Source organism: Diadema antillarum, unplaced genomic scaffold (assembly GCF_040938485.1).
Source record: "Diadema antillarum isolate AM-2024a unplaced genomic scaffold, OU_Dant_1.0 seq00000953_RagTag, whole genome shotgun sequence".
NCBI classification, from domain to species: domain Eukaryota; kingdom Metazoa; phylum Echinodermata; class Echinoidea; order Diadematoida; family Diadematidae; genus Diadema; species Diadema antillarum.
Genome location: NW_027271801.1, coordinates 225,094 through 232,542, shown reverse-complemented (window position 1 = coordinate 232,542; position 7,449 = coordinate 225,094).

Below are 7,449 nucleotides of genomic sequence, written 5' to 3'. Positions count from 1 at the left end.
CTGATTTATACAAGCTTATGGAGGAAATATATCAAACCGAATACTGGCATGCAACGATCATTAAATGGATATCGATGCTGGTCACCATGAAGACATTCTGCCACGCTTTTTATAGTTTTAAAAAAGTAGATAAAAGATAACTACAAAAACTAAAACAAAATATGTCATGAGATCCACTCGGTAGATTTACTTTTAAAGGAGACTACTTTGATATACATAACAAGTTTTAATTATGTAAATGTAAATGAAAGCGTGGGGGATCGAGTGCGGGGAAAAAGTACAGATAGGCCTAGTTGTGAAATCGCCAACCTTGTTTACATTCTGGTTGAGTGATGAACAAATCACGATGCACGATGTGTCACATGAGTATTAAAACACCCATCAACACGCACCGTGATAGTAAATTGATCCGTGTGCTCGTGTGCATTATTCAGTGGATTTGCAGGACGGAAGAAGCACTTTCAAAATCATGTTAACATTCTAATGTCATCGCCTCGTAGTAGACCATTTCAAACGGCCAAGCCCATATTCTACAGAGAAGATCGCATTACGTAGTAAAGTTCCACTAAATTATACCCATGAGGGGTGACCGACGTGGTTTTTAACGTAAAACTTATGCTCGAGGTGCCAACAGCAGACTTTGAAAAAAAAAAGTAACAAAGAGATCTTCACCCAAGATTGTTAGACCTCTGGTTCATGAAGTCAGTAATAGTCTAGAGCAGACACTTTAAGTTACGATTCACCTGTTAGAACACACCATATCCTAACAAGCCTCCTGTTTCTCACTAAATTGCAACTGTTACAATATATTTGTTTAAAAAAAATACTCGGTACTACCAAACGATTTTATTATTGGAAAATGTGTGAATTGTCTTGAATTATATCAGCCTTTACTCGAGTTTTCCATTACGGACATAGGGATATGCTTCCAGTCAGAAGAAAGATGCAAGTATTCGATGATATTGGCTGTACATGTATTTTGTCTGTTAGTATTTATCCTGTTCGTAGTGACGACCAACAACCATAGCAGGATAAACACCAAACAGATTCACGCACAGCCGCGACTAAGGCCAAAAAGGGGTTTTTTTTTGTTTGTTTATTCGTTTCACTGATACAGGCGACATTCAGCCTAAAAGTAAAATGTGGAAACACCTCACACACACACACACACACACACACACACACACACACACACACACACACACGCACACGCTACACACTCATATAGATAGAAAGACGGATGTATAATATTTATAATATATATATATATATATATATATATATATATATATATGTACATACATAATAATGCATAATGTATATGCAATGCAATCTTATACTGATGAATTTCGTGGAATATAGCAAGAGAGCGCTACAGACATATATGTCTCATCTTGATAGTCATTGTTTGTGTATCCCGTGTACGCTTACTTCCACTCGCAACAAGTATTAGCTTGCAACAAGTACCAGCTCGCTTCAACATAGAACCATTTCTTCCCCCGCGGTGAAGTTACTGATATCTGCAACATAATGAGGAGCTTAGTATGTGGCGTCGAAGTCGTAATTTCATTTAAGTCCTCCCAAGGACAAATGCACGAAACTTGTGTGTGTGTGTGTGTGTGTGTGTGTGTGTGTGTGTGTGTGTGTTGTTGTTGTTGTTGTTGTTGTTGTTGTTGTTGTTTGTTTGTTTCCGCTGCTGATCTAAGAACATGCATCTGTGTGTGTGTGTATCGCGCACGTGAGCTTTAAAGTGGGGTTCCGAAATAAGACGCGCATTCACGTGCAGGAATCGTACTGAGAGATAACTTTCCCGAACAATGCCGAAATGCATCGCACCCCATAAATCGACACTTTGTAAGCTCCTGAGGGATAGATCAGCAGAAAAAATGACCTTTCCGGTTTTTGTGGTCATACCATGGCGTGGACACTCAAGCACCCTCTCCAGCAAATCGCATGCAGTTTTTCTCAGTTTCTTTAACCCCCCCCCCCCCCGGAAAAAGGGAAAAAATCCACAGGAATCAGATTTCTCTCATCCACGTGTACGATTCTACCCCCTGCGCCGAAGGATGCAGGATTAAGTGCTGAATCCAATTCAAATTTTCATCAACAAGGAAAGATCCGGCATTAGGGAGCGCCGAGTTCTGTCACGCGGAGTTAGCTCGTGCAGTGGCCTGGGAGATTCACTTTAAAATCGTTTCCCTCCTTTCACGGGCATACTTAACATCACGCCGTTCATAAAACGTCTCCACACAGGGTTACATCAAAAGGAACACACATAATGGCGCCGGTTGTGAAAACGTATCGTTTGTCGAGAAAAGCGTCGGACAAAAAAACAACAACAAAGAAGACGGGGAAAAAACTCTTTGATAGCCGATCTATATCTCCGCATTCCACAGAATTATTGGCTTTTCGGTTGACGTACCCATTCGGGGACAATTTGAATGATATCAATTGACATCAATAACACAAAATATTGAAGCAATAGAAGAAGCGAAAAAAAAATGCAAGGCCATACCATCATTTTCGATTCATTCTGTTACTCAAATCGTTTTGATCGGAAACCAGTTTTCCCTTTATTGTTACAAGAACTTTCAGTCATAATAATTGCCGGTAAAAAGAGGTCGCATGCAAAAGACGATTCAGCATCTCCCCCGTTAAAAAAAAAGTCGTTGAGAGAGAATTGATGAATCTTTTCTTCGTTGAAGCTTGGTCAGAGTTTTCCAACTGAAAATATGTTCCTTGTCCTCCAATCACACTTGTACAACTACCTTAAAACACCTTTAAAGGGATGGTAAAAATTTAGTTGAGACCTGGCTTCAGTTTTCTAACTTTTTTTGATGAGATAATGATAAACCTCTTACAAAAGATGAAAAAGCATGTACTTTCAAAAGGAATTCAACGTTTATTTGATGAAAATTGGTTGTAAAATGGCTGAGATATCCAAAACAAAGCGACCCTTGTAAAAGGTGGACCACCTTTTGTTAGGATCGCTTTGTTTTACTTTCTTTTGGGATATCAAAACCGATTTTCATCAAAAAAATTTAACAAACCTTGATTCCTCGTAGAATGGTATGCTCTGTGCCATTCCATAGGTGGTTTCTTAGTATCAGGCAAAAAGTTGAAAGTTCAATCCCCACTAACCATCCCTTTAACTAAATTTTTCTCTCTCTTCTTCGTATCGTGTTGTCAGTCATCTCCAAGACCACCTAGGCAACTCTCCCCTCCCCCTCTTTTTTTTAAATCTCCGCTTTGGCGTTGGTTTCACCCGAATATTGTATCCATGCACTGTTTGGGTCCAGTCAACAATCCTTCGCTTGCCGCTGACCCAGTTTAGCGCACGAGCCTCGTGTTTCAGTGGTTAATTTTCATCAGTATATAGCGATGACAGTTAATACATCCGAGTCATCTACATTTTGACATTTCGGAATCACATCCCCGATTCTACTTACACTGTGCTTAATGTGTGTGTGCGGATGTGCACATGCGACTTCGTATAATGTTCCTGCGTAACAGATACTTTGTTATTGTCGTTCTTTTTTTCTCTCTCTTTTTTGGAGAAAGTGGGCGATCTATCCTGATCAACCTAGATTCTGGTCTTGTTTGGTTTTCGCGGTTTCATTGTAATCATCACCATCTGCAATTTGCAATCAACGTGAATTATTTTTTTTTTCCCGCAGTGCGTTAATAATGCTTTGCGTGTGTTGCAAAACCAACGAGGTTTGTGTGTATACTGTATCTATATCATGATAATTTACTGTAATTTTCTCGTCCAAACACCCTCTTCTCTCGGAGCTTTTTATGGCTTCGATCGGATTAATTCATTAGTTTTAATGGTATTCTTTTTGCTTTTATCCTGGAAAAATCAATCATTTTTAATGAAATCTCTGTTATGTGGCCGGATATGCCGACCCCATAAGTTGATCGACGAACTTTAACACAGCTTTAATGGATTGGAGTGCTGCTTCAAGAGTAAGACTATTCCATGGCTTTTAAAGGTAATTCTATCTCTCTTGTCTGGCTTTCTCTCCCTTTCACTCTTCGATCAACATCTACCCTCTCCTATTAATTTCTTAATCCTCAGTCTCCTTCCACGCATCACCACTTCTAATCATAGTGCCGTCTTTAGAGAGCATCGGGAATGTAAAGCGTCAAACTACTAACCAAGTTTGGCTTTGAGTTATTTTGCCTTACTTCATTCATGCGCTCTGTTCTACATGTATTTTATTCCCCGTATATGTTTTCGTTTGTTTTGTCTTATTTTTGTTTGTTTGCTTATTTGCTTTGGGTAATTTCGTCCTTTTATTCGAGATATCTCTGAGACTTTGTCCTAGGTGTTGTAGGCTCTGACCATGATTTTTTTATTTAGCCTTGTTCCAGTCTGTGTGCGGGATTGTTTCTGTCTGCGTCTGGCCGGCTGTTTTGGAGTATCTTTCTCTGTAATTCTCTCTGTCTTCCTCTTTGTGTTGTTGTTGTTGTTGTCGTTGTGTGTGTGTGTTTTAAATAAGCTTCCTTAGAAGTAACTTTGATGTACGTCATCAGAGTTGGTTGATGTGCGTAGGATACCACTGAATCCTTAGCCGTCGAATACTGAGAAAAAAAAAACAATTTCTTGATTGTTCCAGGAATTTCCCGGCCCAGCTGTGCTTCTGGTGCAGCATTGTGACTGGATCAGGGACATTTTACATCCTTCAATTGACTCTTAAGGGATTACCGAGCGAAAGATGGCCAATGAGTACCCAGTATAGAAAGAAATTAATCAAGTCCATGTGACCATTATTAGCAACCCATAGGGTTCTTTATCGAGAAGGGTCAACGCTATGTGCGGTATGGTTAGCCTTCATCATCTTTGATTCATCTTCATCTTGCCTTCCTGTGTATGAGGCCTGTTGCTACACTGTTTCACGAAGCGCCCATTACCAGTCCACGGGTTGGTCTGGCCAAGCCTGGTGACAGTCAAACAGGATGTGGTCCGAAGGCTGCTCTGGAGCACCACACAGTCATGCAGACTGCCGAGTGACGAAAGAACCGGCGGTGTATGTTGGCGCGAATTCATTGGCCAACTTCATTGCGCAGGTGGTTCAAAGTTACCCACTTTCTGAGATTAGCTCCTGGTGGGATGTTTGTACTAGGATGGATTGTGAGCTGCGCAGGCTTTGCCGTCTCTTGCCAGTCATATTTCCATCGCTCCATTGGGGGTTGCGGTTGAAGTTTGCGACGGACACTTCTTGGCGACTGTAAGGCCGACGAGGGCATAATCGTTGGTAGCAGATGTTTTCAGCTGCTGCAAAACCGGCATGCAGAGGGTGGGAAGTGTCTTGAATTCTTTAGATAACCAGCACGAAAATGCAGAGTTTCCTGTGAAGTGCGGGTAGACCAATGCAAGAGAGGATAGGGACAAATTTTACTGGCATCCTTCTTTTTGTAGCATAATATCGTGCTCCTGCACCATTCTTGGACAGCATATTCTCCGGCATATAAACAAGTGCGAGGGCGCTGTTCGGGGAGTACATGATGAGCTCCCCACAAAGAGCTAGCAAGACTGCGCAGGAGATTGTTCCTTGACCCCGATCCTAGCCAGTTTAAAACCTGTTGATTAATTCTCAGTTGTCTGGCGAGCAATCTGGTATAAGAGCACCATCCCTAAGATTGGCAACCTTACTGGTGACATCGAGGAAGCTTTCAAAAAGGGTCTCAAAGCGGACGTGAACTTGATACACCTCACGGCAGCTTAAGATACAGTACAGCACCAGGGCCTTACTCTGAAGCTACTACATTCATCCCTGATCATTACAAAGCTGTGCAGACACATCTGTCGATACACTATCATCTACAACCGCAATTTCATTCTCAAGACAAATCAAGAGAGGACAAGACAGTTCCACATATTGCGTCGATGAAGAGGGTCCTCAAAGTTCAGTCTTGGCCCCGTGCACTATTTGACAAGTACCTCAGTGATCTTTCATCTCCCTCATCTTCCAATTACGCATAATTATTATGCAGATGACCTTGCAGGCCTGTATTCCGACAGAAGCTGGACAAGGTAGAGAATACACTGACGTCAGACATGGATGTTCTCGTTGCCTTGTATCACTACCCAACTTACCTTGAGATGAAACTGGACAGATAGCTCATCTTCAAACAGCGCATAAAGGCACTGCGCGCCAAAGTGGCGTCAGGAATCGTTGGTTCAAATTTCACTTGTCATCATGACCTTCGATCCAATCCAGGTTAAAAATTGTTTTGCACCAATGAGTGTGTTAAAGAACATTGTCCGACAACCACTAACAATTAAGTGTGATTCCTCGCGATTTTTGCGTTTGCTTGTATTTCCTTTTGAAACGACTAGATACGCAGATTGGTAAGGGATTAAGCGAGTGATTTGTGAGAGTTCCGTCTGAGAGATTTCGTTAATTGTTTACCGAGTGTTATGGCAACTTTGTACATGTGTAAGAACCCCATTCTAGGGTAGCCATGGAGATGAATGATGTGAGGAAATAATTTGACATGACAGAATTAGTTATGAAATAGTGGGCGAACAGTCCTACTCGAGTAAGTGATTTGGCAGCTCACCAAAAAGCATTTTACTGCTTCTCCAGGGCATAAGAAAATAAATTTACGCAGGGGGCATATTATTCACGAATTACCTAAACGGTCATATCGAAAAGGCAACGCCGGCCATTATCGCGTGATATTTGCCACTTTCACGTCAACATGTCCCCCAAGAAGCTCAGACCAACAAGATGTTAAAGTGCAGGTTCACCGTGACAGACGAACAGTTTCCCTCTCGAAAAAAAAAAAGAAAGAAAAGAAATGAAGAAGCAGACGGTAACAGTCAGTATACCCTTTTATCTTTGTGTGATATGTTTGAAATGACACGATATTGTAACATGCATAATTTGTTTTATAGAGACATAGACAAGTATTTCTTGTTTGATTGTTACATCCGGTCAAGGCTGTTTGAGGGGGTCTCTGAAATGCTACCATATGCAAAATGACGACGTTTGGTTAATATTAAATATCATTTTGGTATAGGATATCACCCCTATAGAAATGGCATCAACATTCACAGCTAATACTGGAAACTAAGAGGAATCGTAGGTCTGCATTACTGTTCCTGTCGATAATCATGTAGCTTGAAGTCTGAAAGTGCGTTTATACGACTGAGCCTTTAACAGTGATTTTTCCTCCCCATCTCCCAGCAATGATTAATTACATTACTGTTCCGTTTGGCCTGCCATAGTATCGTTGCCTTGATGGCATCAAGTTTTCAATCATGGATACAACGGCAGCTAACGGTCATTACAGTCATTCACAAATAGAAATGATATCATTCTGTCACCAACACATGATTTTAAAATGTCTATATTGCATTATCCTGATTTATTACGCGATGACGGCTTAACATTTCCATTTTCCCGCTTACACTTGATCGCATTCCGCTGCAGCCGT